This window comes from Bombyx mori, chromosome 22 (assembly GCF_030269925.1).
Source record: "Bombyx mori chromosome 22, ASM3026992v2".
In the NCBI taxonomy this organism is placed as follows: Eukaryota; Metazoa; Arthropoda; class Insecta; order Lepidoptera; family Bombycidae; genus Bombyx; species Bombyx mori.
The window spans coordinates 8,493,662-8,519,033 of NC_085128.1; the positions used below are offsets into that span (position 1 = coordinate 8,493,662).

The 25,372-nt window shown below is 35.6% G+C and overlaps 1 protein-coding gene and 1 long non-coding RNA gene across 2 annotated transcripts in view; one reads left to right on the plus strand and one right to left on the minus strand.

Annotated features, from left to right (window-relative positions):
* The window catches only part of LOC101739613 (trypsin-3), a 46,625-nt gene extending 31,536 nt beyond the window's left edge, over positions 1 to 15,089 (minus strand). The window contains exon 1 of the mRNA XM_038018748.2: positions 14,755 to 15,089. The gene's annotated coding sequence lies outside the window, so the exon portion shown is untranslated. The remainder of the gene's footprint in view (positions 1 to 14,754) is intronic.
* On the plus strand, positions 5,883 to 7,523 carry LOC101747050 (uncharacterized). The gene is made up of 2 exons (XR_210020.3): positions 5,883 to 6,227; positions 6,953 to 7,523. It is a non-coding gene; the product is annotated as an uncharacterized LOC101747050 (long non-coding RNA).
* Positions 15,090 to 25,372: the final 10,283 nt, after the last annotated feature.

Genomic DNA, 25,372 nt, shown 5'->3' on the forward strand with positions numbered 1-25,372 from the left:
GAGAGGACATTCTATCGAAATAAATCTGGAACCAAAAATTTTATCACTTTGCCTAGTAATAAACGACTTGGACTGGATTTCGATAGCCACAATGACCATGGCTTTCTTGCTAGACCAAAAGTCCGAGTTTTTGATTAAAAAAATGCCATACGAGATCTGTGTCTACTTATATCATGTCTATGTTTCCGACACCCACAACATAGCAGCGAACTCTAACTTATGGTTGTCAAGTACAAACAGAATTGGAAATGTTTTCTTAGAAAACTTCAATAATTTATTTGTTAAACAATCTTAAAGTGTTTACTTTTAAGACGCAAGAATGAACATACCAGTGCTAAATAAGGGACAGGAGATAACCCTAAGAGTAAATATAATGTAACATATCTTGCTTAACAACGTCAATCAATTTGTATAAAACGAAAAAAAAAGATACTTTGTTACGTTATATCTCTACAATAACAGAAACTATTTTCTTTATAGTGGTAAGCTATATGCAAAATTCAGCCAATAACTTCCAAATTATGTGAAATATTTACAATATCAATAAAATACATCAATACAAACCATTATGAAGGTACATTCGAAAAAGAAATAGGGTTTTATTGGCGACTTCCCACTCTACATTTAATGTGGATTTCAGCTATGTTATAGGGGCTTATGCCCATAGGAACCTTGACGCCGTACACCACCATCTTGAGACGGCGCAGTCTACCTTACTTTTTCTAACGGAGACGCAGATATTTGCTCTGGATGATGCCTCGTACCTTGAATACCCCGGCTACGTATTGGAGCACAACTGCCTGCGTAAAGCCGGCGTGTGCGTATTTGTCCGGGTCATGTCTGTTGTCGTGGTCTTCAGGGCCTCGACCAACGGGACCTGCCCCTCTCTTGACTACGCGTTGATCGTTTTTTGTTTTATTTTACCTGTACAGGTCCCACAACCGTGATGCGTGGTCAACTCTGTTTGAGCATGTACAAGAGGGAACTGACCGCGTGCTTGAGCAGTACTAATCTGCGGAGGTGGTGATACTGGGAGACTTTAACGCTCACCACCAAGAGTGGTTGGGTCCAGAACCACTGACCTCCCGTGTCGGGCTGTCTACGATTTCACCTTGGCCTACGGATTCTCCCAGCTGGTGACACAGCAACCCGTGTCACAGATATTGAGGGGCAAGAACCTTTCCTGTTGGACCTTCTGCTCACCCGGACAGCCGGATACAGTGTGGTGGTTGACGCTCCACTTGGCCCGTTTGATCACTGCCTTATCCGTGCTGCCATATCACTCTCCCTGGTTGTCGGACGACGACGGGGTATCGAAGAGTTTGGCGGTATATGTCAGCAGATTGGGATGGATAACGTGAAATTTCTACCCATGGGGGCGTTTCTGCTTTTCCTCATGGTGCCGTAATTCCAAGGAGTATCTCTGCAACCTTCCAAGAGTATTGGGATACTTGGGGTCGACATTTAGAGCACATTGCATCGCAGCAAGTCATTTGGAGAACAAAAAAGAAAAACCACGGCGTTCATCCACAGTGCGTTTCCACAGATCTTTTTTCACGTACCATCTGCCTTTGGAATGAGCTCCCCTCCACGTTGTTTCCCGAGCGCTATTACAAGTCCTTCTCAAACGAGGCTTATGAAGAGTACTAAGCGGTATGCAGCGGCTTAGCTTTGCCCCTGGCATTGCTGACGTCCATGAGCGACGGTAACCACTCACCATCACCACGGTATACCGGGTCTGCCTAGACGGGCAATAAAATCTTAATTATTACTTAAAATTAAAATAGCGATTCATGCAATGGATTTTAAAAAAGGAAATAATTATTTATGTTTTTTTTTTTAGTTTTAGGAGCATTTGCTACGATAACCACCTCACACATGCACTGTTTGACCTCAGCTCCCATCAATGAGAGTGAAATTCGAAAATAAAACCCATATATTTCCAACTGCTAATGCTCATAATGAAAGGTATAAATAGAACAAGAATAATAAACAAAACATTATTGGTTTATCTTTTCCCTTCCCACACGAAGCCTAATGATCCTAGTTCAATTTAATGATTGCTTTCGTACATTTTATGCCACACCCTCTTTCTATCTCGTCTCTCCAAGTCAAAGCAGACTCAATTAATTACGATAAAAACCTTTCACCACCCCGCGTCGCTTCAAACGATTTTGTGTTTATTCTCTCTTGAAATATACTTATGTTTAAATATGGCTGAAATTTAAAAAAACCTCCCTCCTTTTTTATTCCCATTATACGTAGACGAAGCTTACGTCCCCTTTGATGATAGGTATGTAGACACCGTCGTTTATTGGCTTCAGCAATTCTATAGGCATAGGCAACCTGCGGCATACGGCGGAAGATTGTCCACACACCTCGTTTGAAAAAAAGAATGTCATAGCGCTCGGAAAACACCATAGAGATGTAGGAGTTCGTACCAAAACTGTATGTACTTGGCAAAATTATAATTTGCGTAATTACTGGTGGTAGGACCTCTTGTGAGTCCGCACGGGTAGGTACCACCGCCCCGCTTATTTCTGCCGTGAAGCAGTAATGCGTTTCGGTTTGGGGCAGCCGTTGTAACTATACTGAGACCTTACAACTTATATCTCAAGGTGTGTGGCGCATTTACGTTGTAGATGTCTATGGGCTCCAGTAGCCACTTAACACCAGGTGGGCTGTGAGCTCGTCCACACATCAAAGCAATAAAAAAAATTAAAAAAAGCTCTTGTAACGAGCTGTGGATGAACTCTGTTTCGGTAGCGGGCGGTGCGAAGGTAAAAAAAAAATTATAGGAACAACAATTCCCAAGAGCACTAGTGAGTGCTACACATGACTGTGAAATACATTGAACAGATCGTTATTCGTTTGTTTGAATTATGAATCAGAATAACGGCAATCAAATTAAATATATTTTGTATGGACAAGCGCTTTATGGGTCATAAGTTATTGAAGTCACTGAACAGACACGAGCACAATATGAAATCGTGTGTTTTATGTCCCATCTGCGTGGGAAAACAGATTTCCTTCGATTGTTATTGGACAACAAAAAACCACGTATTATTAATTTTTACTCTTCGAAGTTTTTCCTCTAATCGATAATAAAGTTAAAATGTTTTTTTTGTATTCCAAACAAACACGTAAGCATTGAAATTTATCTTTAATAATTCTAGGTTATCGCCTACTATTTTCTACGTTTACTTTCTCTTTTGTCTATTCGTTTATTTTTTTATCTATTTAGTCATAGCCAGAGTGATCTATTCTGTTTATCATACAGTAGTCCAAAGACTAATGGAAATAAATATTATTATCATTGTCTTCGATTAATCTTATACGATATTGATGGTCTAAATGGCATACTCAAAAGACACTGATTTACGACCGCGGTCTAGTTACTCTACCTACACCTACTATCAACAACTTGCTGTATAATTTCTCAATAATATTTTCTTTTTTTTGGATTCTAGAATACTGTTCTCATAGCCGTTTGATGGGACTGATATTTCAAAGTTGGTGTTTGTAGGCCCCTAACAGCATTCCAGGAGGCTCGAATGTATATCGTGGCCCCAGTAATGTAACTGGAATTGGTAGAAGCGCTATTGACTCCGCACACTAGTTATTTATTGAGCGTCTTACACTTCTTTATAATTAAGGCCGTCTGCGCAAAAGTGGCCTAAGCTTACCATAGTTGTTATGGAGCAATGAGGTTTAATTTTTCATGAATTTGAATTTAAAAAAACAATAAACCCAAAAATAATGTTTACAAATCCGTCTGTTATCTATGAGTGAAACTATGAATAGGCCGGTTTTGCATTAAAATTGATTATAATATTTTAAATAAATTGAAATATACATATAAGCATGATTATGAAATATTGTGGGTTAGGCCGCTTATGCGCTGACGGCCTCAATTAATTGTACAAATATTGCTTATTAATAATCACATACATACATTGAATTTTACTAAGCCTCAGGGATCAAAGCCTGTTTAACTCATTAATTAATTTTCTTCCAACAAACACAAAACACAAGCAACAGATGAGAGAGAAGAAAGTTTACAAATGGACATCGGCAATTATAAATGCAGAGCCAAGTCGTTGCCTACCGCAAACATATGTATGCAGCTATTCACCCTTCGAAAGCACTGCTGAATCGCAGCAGAAATAGGCCGGATAGCAGTACCTACGCAGACCTAACTGCCTTCTACTATAACTAAACATATACTAGAAATCATTGGTGTTATCACCTGTACACTTTTTCAAGAACACTTTCAATGCACTTCGTGTAGGCTATGATTTATTGATTTCACCTACTAAATTTACTGTTAAAGTCTAACCTAAAAAGCGGTAAAGCGAGAAATTGTTGTTGATTTAAATCAAAGGCTAGGATTTCAACAGATATTTGTGGTCGAAATAACTTCGGAAACGACGTAAAGGAATTTGTTGCAAACGAGTTAAACTATGTAATAGTTGCTTAAGTTGTATTCGTACTGTGTACTTTCGATATTATATTTACGTTAACAATGTTAGAAGCGATAATAGATAATTATTTGGTAACATAAATACAAATAATTAGTTTACTGGTGGTAGGACATCTTGTGAGTCCGCGCGGGTAAGTACCACCACCCTGTCTATTTCTACAGTGAAGCAGTAATGCGTTTCGGCTTGAAGGGTGGGGCAGCCGTTGTAACTATACTTGAGACCTTAGAACTTATATCTCAAGGTGGTTGGCGAATTTACGTTGTAGATGTCTATGGGCTCCAGTAACCCCTTAACACCAGGTGGCCTGTGAGCTCGTCCACCCATCTAAGCAATAAAAACCAAAAAAATGTGAGCCGTCACGGGACGCCTGGCAGATGTGAAACATCGACATTATTTTGTAAAAGTAATATGCAGAAAAGAACAGATTGTGATAGGAACTAAATATGTCATAATGATAAAATAAAATATTACGAAAAAATAATTTGCTATCAAGTAAAACACAGGTTATGTGTACTGTAGTAAACAACACTGTATACACTACGGAGTGTACACTATAGGCTCAGTGTAGCGAGAGAGATGGCTTAACGCCGGATCGAGTGGGAGAGAATCGCACAGTCGATTGCGCATGGCGGCGCGTCGCCACACCGTACACACTACTGCATATAGACTGTATATATATATCATCATATAGCGTGGCGACGCGTCGCCACGGCATGCGTCGCCACGCCAGAAATCGGTTTTACGTGCGGCTATAGATGTTTCACATCAAAAAAAGAAATAAAACATTACATATCCCATAGAGGTTCTAATACTGGAACAGTTTAAATTGTTGGAGTGCGAGATTTCAATCCGCGGCGTTATAATTAACAATGATAGCACATTGCCTCGTACCAGCGGACATATCGCCTTGACTTTCATTCGAAGTTCACCAACCCAAATCTGAGATACCGCAAATGGGCCTCGTTATATCATTATATCAATAAACACGACGTTTGTAACCAAAGAATTATTATATCAAAGTTAACAGGCGAATTATTCTCCGGATCTGTTTCGTGTTGATTCATAGATTAAAAATAAACGAGCACGAGTTATACCTATAGTGAGTGTTTTAACAAGTCTTGTTGAGTATTCTTTTAATTTTCGCTAACCAATATACGTTTTATGGCAATTAAACTCAAAAATGTTACTCGTTACAGATCTATATTTATATTACATAAAATCAAAAATCATATTTTACATCAGTTATTTAATATTGAAGATCAATTAAATGGCACCGAGTTAGATTTGTCGAATGTTAAATAAATTTAAGTTATTTAGTTAAAGGACCTGTTTTGTGTAGCCTGACAAACAAATAGGTACGTTAATTAATTAAAGTGACAATTTGCTTTCAAGAATTTCACCCGTTTCGTAAAGGTGAATAAATTGGTTTGTTTTTTAAACTTGATCATCATATCTGTGTTTCGGCTTGCGGTCTCAACCCGAAGTTTCATACGTGGCCTTGGAATCAAAAGAGAGGTGATTCGAGACTAGGCCCGTCTCGTTTTTTAAAAGGTGGACTTGAAAATCGAATGGACAAAACTAAATACACTAAAAAAAATCAGGCACTGTCAGAGCTAGTCCTGAAATGCCCCAATTCCTTTCCAGATCTATGGTTCTATACAAAACCATTTAATAGTCATCTTAAGAATTTAGTTTACTTTTTTGTATTAGCCAAAGTTGAGGAGATGCGTTCACCAGGCGTAGGTTAGTAACAAATGTCATTTTTTTCGGGCCACTTTTACGGATGGTAGAATGTCTTGTGTGTCCGCACGGGTAGATGCCACCATCCCGTTTATTTCTGCCGTGAAGCAGTTATGCGTTTCGGTTTGAAAGGTGAGGCAGCCGTTGTACTGTTAAAACAGAGACCTTACAACTCTTGTCTCGAGGTGGGTGGCGGCATTTACGTTGTAAATTTCTATGGGCTTCGGTAACCACTTATCGAATTTGAGTTAACTTTTACGCTATCGAGAACGTTAAGAAACTCGCACTCAGTACACAGGCGAGCCGTGAGTTCGCTCACCAATTTAAGCAATGCAAATTAAAAAATATGCGCAATTAGTATTGCGTAAATCCAGTGTCCCTTATGTATACTGTCAAATATTTTTTTTGTTGAGCTACTTCTTCATATCAAGTCCTAACCATATGGATTTATGTTAATGTAGCCCCCAAAACAACTGTATGAAATATGTGAAAAAGTTGAGGGCGCGGTAGATCGGTAGAGCAATAACAATAAATTACAGACACTTGCCGGAAGCAGCATGTCAGTCGGCCCATGCCCTGTGAAAAAGGTCGTGGATCATCGAACACAGACCTACGCCCTTAGCCGTTCAGCTTAAGCTCCGAACCAAAAAATATTTAGATGCTTACGATGACTATAAATCAATGTGTTGCGTTGTTTTTATAACGAGTGATTTTTTTTCTTAAATCAGGCGGCGTAATTCGTTCTTTTCGTAGCGTGGAACATTATACTTGAAGTTGTCCTCATCAAGGACGCCTAGTAACCAAATACTTGGTTTTTGGAAGAAAGGAAATTCGAACAAGAGCTTTATAGACCATGGAAGAAACGATAATTTAAAAACGGCTCTTGTGAACATACATATACTTTAATTATTGTAAATGAAATCGGATGGGTAGACAGACGAACTACTCTGCTATTTTATTTAGAAGAAACATTGCGTCAGAACAAATTACCGCAGCTCATTCATTTCCTTTGCCAAAAAATTCGGAATTAAATTCAATTCGTATAACGAAGATTATTTACAAAGCTGAATATAAAACCGGTTTAAATATTTTGTAGTCAATGCATTTCACTATACATGTATGTATATCTTTTTCATTTTCTTAGAAGATCAACAAGCTGCCAGTTACGAATAAACCGTATTATTTTTGCTAAGCTTATTTTCTTAGTTGAATATTACGAGTATAACACTACGTAATTTAAGCAATTATTTATTTAGATCGATTAATACGCAAATAAATAAAATTAGATTCACGGTGTGAGTATTGTGTGTATTATTTTTATTTTATTACATTCAGTCAAAAAAGTATCAGGAATGAATGATTTGTTATGTTATATTATGTGCAATTGTAGTTAACATCGCAAAAGTGAACAAAATATTAACTGAAAATTGTCATTTAAGTTTGAGAGGGATGGCCGCCGAACTTTTTGCGTTCCACGAGTCGATCCGTATCATTTCATATAATCGTTTGGGTATGAAACATTTTGCCTCTCCACCTGCCTCTAGTCCCAAAAGATCAGAATTTTCTCCAAACCTCAATCGCATAAGAGTCTCTGAGGGCAGGCTAGAACAAGTTTATTTCGTCCCAAAATTCATGAATCATTGTTACTGGTGACTAGACGTGGGTTTGGGAGTTTGACATTCAAACTTCCGAAGAAACCACGCACAAGTCGATCAAAAGCAAAATTTACGTTGACTATTTTCTTTGACTATCGCGGTATTGTGCGCTCAGAATTCTCGCTGAAAGGTCAAAAGGTAAATAAATAATATTATTTGAGTGTTATGTGACGTTTGAGAGAAGAAATTCGACGAAAAAGGCCGGATTTGTGGAAAAGGAAATTCGTACATTTTGCACCAGACCAACATTGTTAACGAATTTTTGACCAAAAACTCCAAAATACCATCGAGCAATCACATCAATTTACCACTTTGTGGCACTCGTTTTCATTCTGTAGAAGACATACAGGAAAATTCGTGACGAGAATTGAACTCAATTCCGGAAAAAGGTTTTTTTTTTAAATAAGAATTTGGCTCCAACGCCTTTGGCTTTGATTTTGCTAATGTCAAAGTATGTACAAAAATGACAGGTGCTTAGAGAGAAAAAAATACTAAATACAAATTAATTTGACCAGTTTTTCCCTACGCGAATCTTTGATTTTAAGAGCGGCACAAACAAATATATGTTAGACTAACTACTTTAAAGATAAATATTATTAGCAGATAAAAATTTACACAGAATATTTACATGTTTAGAATAGACTAAAGTTAATAAAGAATTAATATTGATATCCGCAATCCTAATATCGTATTCCATAAATTGTGCTTCCGCCTGTCGGAGCGGTTTTACTAAATGGGCCGCATTATGAAATTTCTTGGTTCCCATTTTTCGGACCCACTATAAAAAAAAATTGGTTGCGAGTGACACAAACCATTTATTTCTCAGGACACTCCGCCCTCGCTTACGCCATTGAGCGAGCTTCACTTAAAAATAGGGTTATGCTTCGATCTACAAATCGGTAACGGGTTATGTAAGAAACGAAATCTCAAAAAAGCCTCAAACTCTTATAGCGTACTTTAAACATTACCTATTTCTGAAACAAACCATTTTTTTTTCACTTTACATTCCTTCTTTCAGCGGCCACGTGTTAGATGTACCTATTAACATAGCAACGCAAAACAACATTATACATAAAATGCAATCATTTAATTTTAAAAGTTTACAGACCGCGTTAAAGCTTACTACGCGAAAAATGTTGTACAGCTATGATCGTAAATAGACAAATTTATATCGTTGAATGCGTAATACTATAATGAACCATAAATTGAATTGCCGCAAATGTCTTTGAACCTTGAATCTGAAATGTCATTGTCTCTCATATGCCTTAGTCATAAATTAATTGGTTGTATACTTAAACGATGTATAACAAGCAAAAATTAATTTATGTTTCATAAAATTGGTCTCTATCATCCGCTTAGATCATACGCGAGATTTTTTTTTCTTCGTTTGACAATTAATCAATGGGCTTGGCCAACATCATTAAGAAATAAATGTTTACTTTTTAATTGGGGCAGCCGTTGTAACTATACTGAGACCTTAGAACTTGTATCTCAAGGTGGGTGGCGCGTCTACGTTTTAGATGTCTATGGGCTCCAGTAACCACTTAACACCAGGTGGGCTGTGAGCTCGTCCACCCATCTAAGCAAAAAAAAAATATATATGATATTTCCTCAGTTTAATGATATTTTAATTGTTAAACAATGATATCTTTATACAAAAATATATAAGCGCTCATATCTCAGCAATATATGAGTACCTACGTGTTTCACATGCGAGAAGTCACAGGAAATGGACACAAACCAGTGTGTTTTCAATCTTATAAGTTATTTATACAATTTATGTGTTTACGGATGGCTTTTTGTAAGAAATGCATTGATAATACCAATACTGTAAGGACTTAAGGTGTATACATATACCTGGTGATTTTAATACCTAATTAGGTCACCTAATAACTAATTAGATAATATATTAAAAATAAAATACCAAGCTTGTTACTAATAGTTAAAGGATTTTTTTAAACTATTTAATTTTATTTATTCACCTTATTAATTTAAAAATATGTACACATCCTATATCTTAAATATTTTCCAACAGTATGAGTTAAAAAATATTACTGCATGCGTGCACATTGCTACATTCCTACTAATTTATGTACGTCTTTATTGTTAGCTATCTTTCATTAGCCACACTGTGTAAATTTAAAAATTTCGACATATATAGCATCGCCAATCGATGTGCCAAATAGCTGTAAGATTATGTGAAACGTGAGAAAATAAAACATTAGATAGAAATGTTTAAATTACTGCTATACGATTTGACAACTACTGTAACAACTATTATTGTTTTTTTTATTACTTAGATGGGTGGACAAGCTCACAGCCCACCTGGTGTTAAGTGGTCACTGGAGCCCATAGACATCTATAATGTAAAATGCGCCACCCACCTTGAGATACAAGCTCTAAGCTCTCAGCATAGTTACATAAATAGAAATATGCTTAGGCTAACCATTATAACCTGTATTTTATTTTTGTTTTTGCAGGTATAGGTATTGTTGGTGTTATGAATTAAGCAGACTCTCGTGGTGAAATACTTAAATTCTCATAAATTATATGGTATTGTTATGTTCAGTGAAACCGTATTACACTGAAATTCAATTAAATGTAGTAAGTTCAAAAACGAAACCAAGCCTCTCCCAATATTATCACAAAGACCCAGTTTTTTACTGTTCTTTTAGTTCAGAGGTTATCAAACTAAATATAATTGATTTTAAAATGTTATTTATTAGTATAAATTCGGCAAGAATTTTACTTAACTCTGGTACTTATTATCTAAATTGCTTTAACATTGTATACCGGTTTTTTACTGGTGGTAGGACCGCTTGTGAGCCCGCGCGGGTACGTACTACCGCCTTGCCTATTTCTGCCGTGAAGCAGTGATGCGTTTCGGTTTGAAGGGTGGGGCAGCCGTTGTAAGTATACTGAGACCTTAGAACTTAAATCTTAAGGTGGGTGGCGCATTTACATTGTAGATGTCCATGGGCTCCAGTAACCACTTAACATCAGGTGGGCTGTGAGCTCGTCCAACCTTCTAAGCTATAAAAAAAAAATATACCGAATTACTTTTGTTTACGTTTTAGCTACATACTTGTCTTTAATTTTGCAATCTTAAATTGTCCGGATTATTGGTCGTTATTCGTAGACATCCTAAGTAATTATGAGAAGATGTATGTACCTACATACGTTAATACGTAAGCGTAACTAAACACTCCAGACAGTCTGCTATAACTGAATACGCCGGTGCAGACATTATTGTATAAACGTTTACGCTAAGGTAATTCCGACAGTAATATTTTCGGAGACGGTTTGCACAGCCGTGAACTTGCGTGATCTATGGCAAACTAATATTATTATTCACATTTTTTCGTTCAGACGAATAGATTTACAAGAAAGACTTATAAGATTTAAATGGACGCCGACTTTCAAGTTCACACTTAAAGTCAAAGTGAGTTTTGTTATTGTTAAAATTTTAATTATCATCTCGAAAAGAACACAAGTTAAATACATTACAATTACTATTCATAGTTTCGAAACAAACAAATCAGTTTTGTCAATTGATTTGTGAGACACCTCAGATAAAGCTAAAGATAACGTTAATGTTAAAATTTGAAAGAAAACAAATGAATTGTATTTGGACACACAAAGCACTGTAAATACAAATGGACTTCACTGTTTCATGTAACGATTTTGAAGCAAACAAATCAGTTTTGTCAATTGATTTGTGAGACACCTCAGATAAAGCTAAAGATAACGTTAATGTTAAAATTTGAAAGAAAACAAATGAATTGTATTTGGACACACAAAGCACTGTAAATACAAATGGACTTCACTGTTTCATGTAACGATTTTGAAGCAAACAAATCAGTTTTGTCAATTGATTTGTGAGACACCTCAGATAAAGCTAAAGATATCGTTTATGTTAAAATTTGAAAAAAAAAATTATGTATTTGGACACACGAAGCACTGTAAATACGAATGGACTTCACTGTTCTATATAACGGCAAACTCCATTAACATTTTATGACAGTTAAATTAAAACGTAAAACTCCAGCTAATCCCAAATGCGATTAACGATAAAATTTAAGGTTAAAATATTTTTACATAACGAAAGCGAAACAGAAAACACGCAAAATATTAGGAACAGATATAAACAAATCCCAAAATACTATTTTACAAGATAGCAACATTACAATAGCTAATTCAGATTCTAGGCATCCTGAACAAACTGTCTGTGAAACGTAATACAACGTAAATCCAAGGTGAGGTTATGTTTCGGTTAATTTCTGAACCATTATTTTACATCTACAACGAGTTCTCACGGACCTTTCGATTGGCGAATTTAATTTCTCACGACTTCACTCGATCAAAATGTAATGAACGCTCTATTCGCCAGGAAACAATAAAAAACATTCTACGAGTAGGTATACGGACGTCGGATGTGTGGTTTTGTTAAATAATTGGTTTTAGATTCGCTTTCTAAATGATGAACGTAAATAGGTACGTAGCGAAGTCTTTGAAACATTCATTAATAATTAATGGAATCTTAATGAAACAAATGTTTATTCTTTTACTTTGAAACAGTTAGCTTTGACTTGGTTAGTGACGCTTTGAACCAAAAGATTTTACTCTTAGTTAGGCACTAAATGTTACGTATATTTTGAACATAACAGTGTCAAACTAGGTCTATGTCTCAAAACTTACTTAATAAAAATTAATCATTATTAATTACTTCACTAAATAGTTTAAAATAACTGTTAATAATCTTTCAGTAGGTTAAATCCATTCAAAACAATATGTTCTAAAATGTATATTTGTTTGTTTGAATGACCGTGTTCTATACGTTCGGACGTTGATCACAAAAGTTGAAACATGGAGCTGTTCAAATATTGTTAGAATTTCTGGGTATGCTTATGTATATAGTAGGTCGTGCGCGAGTAGTTTCCACAAATGTGTATTTCATTATTTTAATCACATCAGAATCGACCGAACTCACTAGTTTCATAAAAAAGTTATTTAGTTTGTATTTGTCTGCGCTTGAGAATGAATTTGTGAATAATAAGTTAAATTTATAATTTCGGTCGAAAGTTCTAAAGTCAGCTTTTTTATCTGTTTCCTCCCCGCAGATGAAGTCAGAGTTGTGAGACAATTTTTTACGACTTCAGAAGCTCATATCCCACGGATTACCCGATATAAAAATGATAAGTTTTAATCCGATACCAACAATCGACTACATGATTATTTATAGTCATAATTTTTTTCCATTCCGGTCATACTGTTCTTATTTTTTGTAATACCGACTCTCTACTTTACTCTTTTAAGATATTTACAGAATACATTACATCTAGAAGCACAGACATCGTCTACAATAGGAAAGTATTAAGAGTTTCCGACCAAAAAGCCTGTGACAAATGATGCAACAGACCGGACAAAATGATTAGAATTCCGTTTTTTACAATTTAGCCACGGAACCTAAAAACTGATGAAAAAATCTTTGTCTGCAAATTATATTCCATTTTTTACTGTATTAACCGTTCCAAAAAGTTAATGTTCTATTATGTAACGTTTGTTGGTTTAAGGGAATGATTACATTCTTAGGAGTAGTTATTAAATCACTTATGACTGTGTTTAGGCCCTAATAAACCTTATTTTATTTCAATTGCTTATTTCATCGTCATTTATTATTTATTGCCACTATAATAATAATAATATTAATAACTATGTATAATAAATAAATAAATATTTACTAACAATCACGCCACGTTAACTGGTCCCGTGATGAGTTCGTAAAGAACTTGTGTTACAGGTACCAGATGACGGAAATAAATGTAAGATTTTTATTATACGCATATATATATTTAATATACATCCATAACCCTGGAAAAGACATTTATATTTATCACACAAATATCTTCCCTTGGCGGGATTCGAACCCGCGACCGCCTTATGTAGAGTGACCATGTCACTTACTACTACACCAGACGGCCGTTCAAATATCAATTATACAAGGCGAAAAGTACATATTTATGGAAAACCTTTGCCGTTTTCGTGCTACGATTTAAACGAATGATGATTAAAAGTTGTGTTTCGTGTATTGATTTTGTTACCAAAAAAAAAAGAAGATTATTTGGCGACAAAATGAATACATATATATGGGAAAGTGATGTTTGCTCTAATTAAAATATAATAATAAATTAAAAGCATCAACGTTTAACCATCAACCCTTGCACATTGATTTAAATTACAGTATAAAATTCAAATGCTTTTTATCGTATTTGTTATAAGCATAATGATGATTAACACTGACTTGACTTGAATTTTTTTGCTTTTATAAAAGTGAGAAGTCAGAGAGTTTAAAAGTAATTTCAACCTAGAATATTGCGCCCAACAATAATTTACAATAATTTATTTCTGCTTTTTTAATTAAAACAAAAGACTGAGATATTTAAGAGAGCTTAGAAAACATAACAAAATATCGGAAGCTCTTCCTTGAAGTCAGTTCATAAACAATTCATAAGTACTTTGAAAGATTTAAGGTAATCACACTTAATACCTATAAATTACCATTAATTAAACAACTTTTACTTTGATTCATCTAATTAGGAACATGTTTCGAATTATGCGATACTTGATTCAAATGAAAAACTGTTTATTGTGTAGAAGTTTCTCTTAATTAGATATTCCGTGAATTTACAAAATTATTATACTTTATATCGACTCCTATCCGAATAAAATTTAGCTTGTTCGTTATATGCAGCGACACTTTCTTAGTAGCATCAATTTAATTAAACTTTGTACAAATGAAATCTTCTAAAACTGCTTCTGCAGATTTCGGAGCGGTTCCAACTAAATTTTCGAGAATTTTATTGAAATGGACTTACCTCAGAGAAGTGGCTTTATATTTAGGAGGTACAACATGAGTTCAGTGATAACGATTTCGATTTACGAAGTTTTACAGATAGCAGCGACTCGCGTACCACCGTGGAGAGTGCGCGCGCGCCGACTGACAACCGCGCGATACACGCTATCCTATACACGCCGAGATAGTTATCAGCACAGCGTTACGTTAACGACGTTCTATTAAAGTTCATTGTTACCGATTCGGAGCCGGTCGAATTTATAAGAAATAAATCATTTTATTAAACAATTAGCAATCGATATTTCGCTGAGACTATCCACATTAACACGACACGCGAGTAGCCGATAAAAACATTGGTTTACAAAACAAGAACACTGCTGCGAGGGAACGCGCCGCTGAATTATTTATCCCGATTATTTTTGAATAAAATATGAAGAAAGGTAATACAATAAAACTAGCCTAGTATGTTTAAATGAAACGCTAGGATTATATACACTAACAGATATGGGAAATGATAAACGCGGGCTCAGTGAACGCACAATCAATATTTGTACAGCTTCCTTTTGGAGTTCACGGCAATCGAACCATGCTTTCTGCTTGAATAACATCATTCTTCAATGAAAAAAATATGTTGCTAAGCCGAATCAAAGTTTTTAATTTTAATTGTTCATTTCGTTTAAATAGATATTTAAATCATTTAATTTAACCAAAAAAATATGCTGATTTGATATTACTTTGCGCTATTTATGAAAACCATTAAAATTTTTGTTAACCATTTGCCAAATAATTCCAATGAGCTATTTTCTTTTTATTCAGTATCAAAAATAATCAAAATTATTCATCTATTATCTCATTAGAAATATTTAGCATACGGTTAATTAAATAATTCATGGATTTGATAAAAAAAAAATTCATTTAGATGGGTGGACGAAGACGATGGTTTTCAACCTTCTCCGACTAGCTGGCGACCATCCTCCAACTAGGGTCCGCCGCCAAATAACCTCTGTTCCGGTGTGCGAGTTAGAGAGTCAGTTCTATTCTTTTCCTTTCCTCCTCCTTACATATTTAATATGAACGATTTCGTGCATTTTATTACTCTGGATTAGGTCCTAAGTCCTAGTGCAATGCGGTTTCCGCAGCCTATATATATTACATTCATCAATCTTGGAGTCATCATATCTTAATGCGGTGTTGCATTCACGTCGGAATCTCAATAATATTGTAAATCTACTTTCCTACCCCTCAAACTATCATTTATTACGGCCTTAAAACTTATAAATTTTGCGTGTTTCGTTTTTATGGGAAGACATGAATCCGTCATCGTGGAAGTCGATCGTGAACAAACATTAATTACGTGTGTCTAGGCTTACAACGTTAATTTGCATCGGTCGAAATGATTGCGAATACATCAGGCGTCTTATTTTTGGGGTCACGGATGGGCCATTAGGTCGTCTACCCATACGCGCCAATAAATCTGACTGAGGAAAACTAAAAACATGGTGGTATAAGTAATCATTTTCAAACCTGGCTTGGAAAGGCACCTATCTGAACCATGAGCGTGTCCAGATATGAGACTTTATAAGGTGAATTATTGTTTGGAGTTGGCCCGTAAATCGTGTGATTTAAGGCAGCTGCGTTTTTGCTCCATCATCATCAAGACCCGTGTTTTTGAAGAGTTATTATCCTCACCCAAGCAATAAGCTTCAGATAATTTTCACTTTGTCATAGGATCGTCGAAGCTAGCATTCATACCACATTTCCCTGCCATAATGAGAATAAAGAAGAACGCAATGTACAAAACACAAACGAAGTCATTACTTTTTTTGGAACTGTTCCCCAAAATCGAATACAATATTTGACTTACTGCTTGACTTGATACTTACTACCGTATCCGATTTAAGAGTACGAGCTAAGCGGTAGTAAGACAGTTGGGAGGGCGCAAGTCTTTCTAAAAAATTAGACCATCTAGCATCTCGGACTTCGGCAATGCGAGATTTTACATCACGTTTTAGGGCACGCATTCGAATACGATTTCTTCACTAGGATATCTATCGTAGGTGCGGATCGAGACGTTCTTGGCTCTAAGCGGTGAAGGATGTCGACCGCTACAACTTGCTTCGATGACCTATCTAATGCCGAGGTGATATGTGACGTTACGATGTCTATGGCTTCAGCGGCATCTTAAGGGTATCTTGAAGTGATTTGGGTGTTTTTTGTTATTCTTTTTATTTTCCGTCACGGCGCACCGGCCGGCCGGCGCCTTGTACATAATAATTGCGCGCTTGAACAATATTTTGCGGCGATATTATTTTAAAACTACGATATCTTCTATGATACTCATTGAAATCAAATGATGTAAAAGGAACATTTGTTTTAAATTAAATACTTATAATGAATAACGTATTTATTTGTATAAGGATTAATATCATCTTTATAAAAACACCTTCACAAAGAATGCTTATTTTAGAACAAATTTGATTATTATAAAAAGATTAGAGTAAGCCAACCTTGTAATATAGACATATGATACCACGGACTTTTTTTAGAACTTTTAAAGGAGAACAATTCTTATTTTATAAAATTATTTTGTTGAAACCTTATCCGTTTCCGCAGCGCACGCAACGGAAGCTCTCAAAATGGAAAAAAAAAACGATTTTGAAACATAATTTATTAGTGCTCTGCTCGTATTGGTCTTAACGTGATGTTACCACCACCCTGTCTATTTCTGCCGTGAAGCAGTAATGCGTTTCGGTATGAAGGGTAGGGCTGGGGGTAAAAACTGAGACCATAGAATTTATGTCTCGGGGTGGGTGACGGCACTTACGTTGTAGATGTATATATGTACAGTGTGCTAAGTGCAAGTTTTTTAACATTTGTCTGTGTTTGCCTCTAGAGGCGCTGTTCCAACTGCATACAAATTCAAGTTAACTTTTACGCCATCGAGAACGTTAAAAAACTCTCACTAACCTCTCATGTGGGCCATGAGCTCGTCAGCTCATCAAAGGAATAAAATAAATTAAAAATATCGGTTATATACATTAATTCGAGAAAAAATCAAGCCACAACAATAAAGGCTCATTTTAAACTAGCTTAGTCTCGCGATGCTACCCGCGGTTATTGTCGTGACGCGAGTGACGCTGCGGGGCAAAGCTAGTCTAATAAATTAGGCTAAGTTATTCCTTATACCATCACCTATCAGTATCCCCTATCAGTGAAAGTCCCGTCAAAATCGGTCCAGCCGTTCCAGAGATTAGCCGGAACAAACAGACAGACAAAAATTGTAAAAAATGTTATTTTGGTGTATGTACCGTATTTATTATATATTCATAAGCATGTAGTAAAAAGCGGTTACTTCAATATTACAAACAGGCACTCCAATTTTATTTATATGTATAGATTTACTGCTTCTATGTTATTCATAAGTTGGTATCAGAATAACTTATTGTGTTTCAGTATTGAAGTTTCCGGTAAAGTTTGAATGATAAAAGAATTGAGTTGAAAGGGGTTGATAAAATTATTAAGATTCTTTGCCCTTTCAGAGTCGAGAATTTAGAAGTTCCTCCAATTCTCAAGTTTCAAAGTCTATCGTTTTAGGTTGTGAATACCTTATTAGCCAGTAAGTCATAGCATTGTTTCACAGGTGTGTATTAAGCATATTTTAGAACATGATAAACAGAAATTAATCTAATATATAAAATTCTCATGTCACAATGTTCGTTCCCATACTCCTCCGAAACCGCTTAACCGATTCTCATGAAATTTTTTATGCATACTCAGTAAGCCTGAGAATCGGCTACTATCTATTTTTCATACCCTTAAGTGATAAGGGTTGTCCACCCCTAAAATATATTTTTTATTTTTTGGACAATTTTTGGAGTTTACTCCTTTAGAATCGATTTACATATATAGGCCCGGGGTATGAAAATTATGGGGACCAAAATCGTACTAGCATGTCACACGAAATGCGTTATGCGCCTGATTGCGCATGTCACACGAAATGCGTTATCGCAGGTGACGCCGGGCTGCTGCGCCGGCAGTCCGCCACAAAGCCTCGTACTGATCGCGCGTTTCTCTCATTATTGTATTTTCATATATTTGTTAGTCGTTTGTTTTGTGTCTCGTTAATTTGTTAATAATCTGTAGTGTATCGTGTTGTCGTAATATAGAACTATTTCTCGTATTGTTTCGTTTAATTTTTTATATCCAGTAAACTCCAGTCGTGCGTCGGAGCGGACACACACACTTTTTTTTTTCTTTGTTATAATGAGACATTATGTGGTTGAATGCGGTATTGTTATTTTTATATTCCTTCATCGTTCACAGCGCTACATGCCTCTTTCACTCATCTACCACATCCTTACACACTTACAATAAGTTTTTTTCTACACTAGAAATTCCCTAGAAATCTTATATATGGCAAAACAACGTTTGCCGGGTCAGCTAGTAATTAAATAAGGTAGTATGAGACTGTATAGAAAGTAATCAGCTTCTAAGGCGAACTCTTCCCTCGTATCGTATCGCTTGCAATTTGCCCAAGTCCAAATTTAGTTTAATATTTTACCAGCAATTTACAGCGTCATTTCACACAGTCGCCTTAACAACGCTATTAATTAAAGCCAATTACTTCATTCATAATTTCGTTCGTACGCGAACCGTTCCTGAAAGACATAAAAAATAATGAAATTGCGAAAATTATTTTATTACATTGCCGTTAGTGATTTACGCTTTGATTTTTACATTCGTAACATATATATTGTTATTAGTAAATATAACAAAATTAACAGTTTCACGTATCTGATATCTGAATCTTAATCTTTCTATGGCTGTACCTATATAGAAAAAATACGTTTTTACATTAAACATCTTACTTTTAATATACAAATAGTGTCACATTTAAATTAGAAAGACTAATTGGCAAACTTAATATATTATGTTAGAGAAAGATTTTATTTTATTATGCACTAAAATGCAATTCACATTGAAAAGCAGTCAACAGGCAGAGATATAATGATTTAATAGGCGATCTTATCGCTAAAAGTGATCTCTTCGGGACAACTGTTTTTATCTAATGAAATTCTGAAAAACATACAGCAGGCACGTTGTAGTTTACAAATATTAACAATTTTTATTTTTATTTTTAATTATTTATATATTGTTCGAAAATCAAACCAACAAACATTTATATCTAGTATTAATAATATCTACATTGCATTGTAGTTTTTAGTGCATCTTATAACTTAAGGCACTGAAATTCAGGAAATCATTACAGCAATGTACCTAACTGTGGCAGTTAAAATTAATATTTGAATATTTTACCACACCAGATTGTATTTTTCGTAGCTCATAACACGGTAGGTTGAAGAAGAAGAAGAAGTTGATTATAAATATTTTAGCTGGAGATTCAACAATAAAAATACTTTTAACCATACTACCATATCTCTCGTGAAAACCACCTGCTAATATAATAAAGAAATAAACGCAGTTATGATGTTACGCGCTGGGATTCGGGATAAATAAAAAATTATACCGAAGTACAAATTAAAACTGTATTAGCACTTAGATTATTACTTAGTGTACAGCGCGCTGCATGACGCCGTGGACAGGGGAAAGTGGAAAAAGATCCTAAAAGTGAAGCTCATGGGTGATGGTGGTCACGACCCTCAGACATGAGGAACACGACTCGAGGAGGAGGAGGAGCACTTAGAACATTTAAAACACGTCACAAACATTTTAAAATTCTCAATACGCTTCTTCCGCTTCGCTTCAGGTGATCAGTTCGCTTCGAGTAGTTCCGATTACTGAATGAGTGCATGCGATCTCTGCAACGCTTTTATAGTCGAAACGAAATCCGTAGAATCGTTAAGAATGTTCCACAAAAGTCGAGTATTGTGTGTTTCCGCTATCTGACAATAGATATCGTTGTACTTCTCGAGCGTTCTAGATGCTACTAGATCCTTCGCTATTCATTCGACCATTCGGCGATAGATGGCGTCACTCTTACCGGCGTAACAATAATAAATTTTGGGGTATTTGTATGCCTTACACTCATTACAGTGACGATTCAAAGATATTTAGTATAGGAATTAGATTCTCATAGCTAACTTTTTTTTTATTGCTTCGATTGATGGACGAGCTCACAGCCCACTTGGTGCTAAGTGGTTACGGGAGCCCATGGACATCTACAACATAAATGCGCCACCCATCTTGAGATATAAGTTCTAAGGTCTCAGTGTAGTTATAACGGCTGCCCCGCCCTTCAAATCGAAACGCATTACTGCTTCACGACAGAAATAGGTGGTGGTACGGGGTGGTGGTACCTACCCGTGCGGACTCACAAGAAGACCTACTACCAGTAACTAGATTGAAACAAAGAAATTCGATATTTTTATCTTTAGTAACAATAAAGCTGAATAATTATTATCTTTTAGTGCCCATTCTAGGAGGAAAACGAAAGGTTGTGTAAAATTCCTGCCTAATTAAATCAGAACATTTTTTTTAAATCCAAAAGCGTTTGCCTCTTTATCTTGAAATATACTACAAACGACTTTTTTTTTATTACTGAGATGGGGAACGAGCTCATAGCTCACCTGAAGTTTAGTGGTCAACCGAGCCCAATGACATGAACAACGTAAATTTAACTGCCCATCTTGAGACATGAGTTCTAAGGCTCAATTTAATAGTAGGTACAACGGCTGCCCCACCCTTTAAATCGGAACGCATTACTGTTTCGCAGTAAATTGGGAGGCTCTGTTACGCTTGCGGGTTACTACCAGTAAAAATAAGCGCATTTAGTTATGCCTTTCTTATAATTTATAAGTATCAACTATGATTATGAGAATAATGTAATTTTATACACAGTATGTAACACTGACTGAATAAATTACGAAATGAACGAAATTATAACAAAGCTATGAAAATCCATAAGGCGTTTGATGCATGGACCGGAATATTATCTATCTGCGCACGGTTTTGACATCTGACATTTCCATTATGTTTTGACATATGACATTACGTTTCCTTGCTATTATTAGCATCGATAAATTAATACCGATTCGCTTTGTCTTAACGCAACCGTCAACTATGCTATTGACAACGTTACATTGAGAAAAATAAATTCAACAATAACATTGAGAAAAATAAAATATCAAAAGCGGGCCCGTCTTAATTCCGCAACAATGATAACGATTTTAATAAAAATCAATGCAAATTGAATTGAACGAGAAATTTATCACAAGTAGGTACTCAGCTAACATAAAAAAGAGGGTTGAGCTCTGTCTTAAATAGGAAAATTACTAAGAGAAGCACTTTGAACTTGTAAAAATGTTAAATCACTTTTGCACTTGATAGGATCACATCAATCAATTGTTCGACCCAGTGATTGAAAATCTTCGAAAGTTCTCCCTCGCGTTATTATTTTATAGAAAACTTTTTTAAGAAGGTTTTATTATTGGTGGCACGGAAGCCTTCCCAGTTTCACCAGGATAGGTGGGCGAGCACGGGATCAACCAGGAGGGGTGAGATTTTCTAAGAACTGTCCGAAAGGAGACCTAACAGGTCAAAGACAGCTGCTTCGGTGTTTTTTTATGGATTTGAGGCCCCGATTTTCGTAGACGTCGACATTCTTCATGAAACACGGTGCCTCGACGGCTATCCTTTAAAACCGTAATTGGAAAGAGGGTGTACACGTATGTGCGTGCGAGGCACGTGAGCGAATACCACACTCGTAAAGTTCGTCGAATGTTTGGTAAAACGTTACCCTATTACGAAGGGATATTTTACTCAGAATTTTGATTTGTATATAACAAGCCCGCTCGTACCGATATTTAGAAAGATGGTTAAGTTAAGTTACTGTGCACTGAAACGACGAAAACAAAAATCAAATGTAAATTTTGGAAAAAAATAACGATAATTATATAACCTAAAACGCATTGATGGCATGATTTTTGACGACACAGAAATAATTTTTAAAATGAAGTATAAACGTAGTTAAATTATTACATAAAAAACTTTTAAAATTTTTTAATACCTACTACATACCTACCAGATATCACGCACGTCATTACGGGTCCTTTCGATCCATTAACGGTGCTTTTAGTTACTTAAAGCACTGGTCGCCGTCCTTGCCTACCCGTCGCTTGCGACGAAGGGCTCAAAGAGTAAATTAACCCTTAGACACAGCCCACTGAGTTTCTCGTCGGATCTTCCCAGTGGGTCACGTTTCCGATCCGGTGGTAGATTCTGCGAAGCACTGATCTTGCTAGGGCCAGTGTTAGCAACACTTGCGGTTTACACGCTAGGGTAAGGCTGAAATAGCCTTTCAAGCCTATCAGCATAGGTAAGAAAGAAAAAAACATACCACTGCACACAGCTTAAGAAATTATTGTTTAAATAAAATTCTGTTTGTCGATTAATAAACCAAAGTCGAACATTTCGTAGAATTAAGCATTCTGTAAATGTTTAGTTCAGCACCTAGAACTAATTAATGTTAAGCGAATACGGAATAGTTACAATATTTCGAGGTAGTTTGCAAGGAATGTATATTTAATTCATACGGACTGTTCGGATTTAAATTAATGAAACATTTACATTGGTTTCAATTTGCTTATCGATAGTCTAGACATGTGGCTTAATTTTATTTCGATTAACTTACCTGCAAATGGATCCAGAAATTAATTACACTATCAACCAATTTGATTTAGTAGGTTCAAACATTTAATAGCATATGTATTAAAATATTTTGTTTTATATTTTATGGTATTTAATTCGTGGATTCGGAATTGTATTATTATTGATGAAGACGTTAAGTCAAATCGATTTAAACATTGTTTTATAATTCAAACGATGAAATTATATCGATATTTTTGGCACTACATTAACACTGAAAGAGTTTTGGCTTAAATACCCCAAGGAGTTATTTGTTCTTATTCGTATTCTTATTCTTCGTTCGTATTCTTATTGTTCTAGTTCGTACACACTCATGTCAACGTAACGAAAAGTAATGATAATTATAGAGTTTTGGATTTTAAAAAAAAGGGCTCATAGCGTTGATCGGACAATCTGTAATTACGTAAATAACTGCTTCATTAAATAACAAAAATCTGACTTAAATTCGTTACAATTTACAGCTTAATTTGCACAACATACGTCAAGATTAACGAGTATCGCATAAATTGTTCACATTTTACACAGCCTGTCGCAAATTTAACTGACGTTTTGAATATTTATCTTTAATGTAAATGTATTTACTCGTTGTAATTTATGCAGATACTGATAAGTCCATAATAGCGTTACGCCGGTAAGAGTAACGACATCTATCGCCAAATAGCTGAACGAATATCGAAGGATCTAGTAACATCCAGAACGCTCGCGGATTACAACAGCATCTATTGTCAGATAGCGGAAAAACACGTCGAAGGTACTCAACTTGTGAGGAATGTTCTCGACCCTTCTAGGGATGTGGTATCGGCTATAAAAGCGTTGCAGAGATGGCACGCAGTTAGACTACTCAAAGCGAAACAGCGAAAGGATCACCTGAAGCGAAATGGAAGAAGCGAATTGAAAAATTTTAAGTGTTCTGTGTGTGTTCTAAGTGATAAATACAGTTTTAAGTTGTACTTTGGTGGAACATTTATTTATTCCGAACCCCAGCGCGTAACAATTTGTTATTTTCAAGATATTGTGGTCAGTTTCATCATAAGTCACAAAAATTCTATACCCAAGTAAATCAAGTAAACGACCTTGGATTGCAAAGCTTTTACTCGGTTTACAATACACAAAGACGCTACATATTTTCTTTCGCAAACTCAAACATTTATTCTGACAAAACACTCAACGATTTACCCGATAAAAGCTTATCGTACTTTCGTTCAAATAATGTGTAAAGTATTATCAAACGACCTTGAGTATGTGCCAGGATATTATATGTCGTTAATGATCTCACTGAAGCGATCAAGGGATTCCTAAAAACCGTGATCTTCAGATCAATGATCAAAGTATTTATACCTAATCTAATCGAGTACAGTGTGCTTAGTGCGAGTTTCTTAACGTTCTCGATAGCGTAAAAGTTAAGCCAATTTTGTATGCACACAGATCATAATAAATTACGCTGATGTCAACGTTGATGAACAGTTACGATACCTAGACTTTTATAAAAAATGTTTTATTTGTAAAAAACAAAAAACCATTAGAAACATACAAACATCTTATTGCATAAATTATTATCAATTCAAAGTGCCATGATTGAGTCTGGTCCAAAATAATTGCATTTTAAAGGTATCGATATTAGACTGTCGTAAATTTCGCAATCTACCTTCTTCTAGATATTGTACCTATCTTTTCTACCGTGGTGTTCAAGTTGCAATGATTTTAGAAAATTACTGGCCCCTGTCTAAAGTTAGTTCTTCTTAGGAATAATAGTTTTGAGATTGTCAAATTAGGATAAAAGTTAAGAGGATTTAAGGTGACTAAAGGATTGTGAATTGACACGGGTAAATTGCACAATCTAGGCTATTTCTGTTTTTTTTTCATTGCTTAGTTGGGTGGACGAGCTCACAGCCTACCTGATGTTAAGTGGTTACTGAAGCCCATAGACATCTACAACGAAAATGTGCTACCCACCTTGAGATATGAGTTCTAAGGTC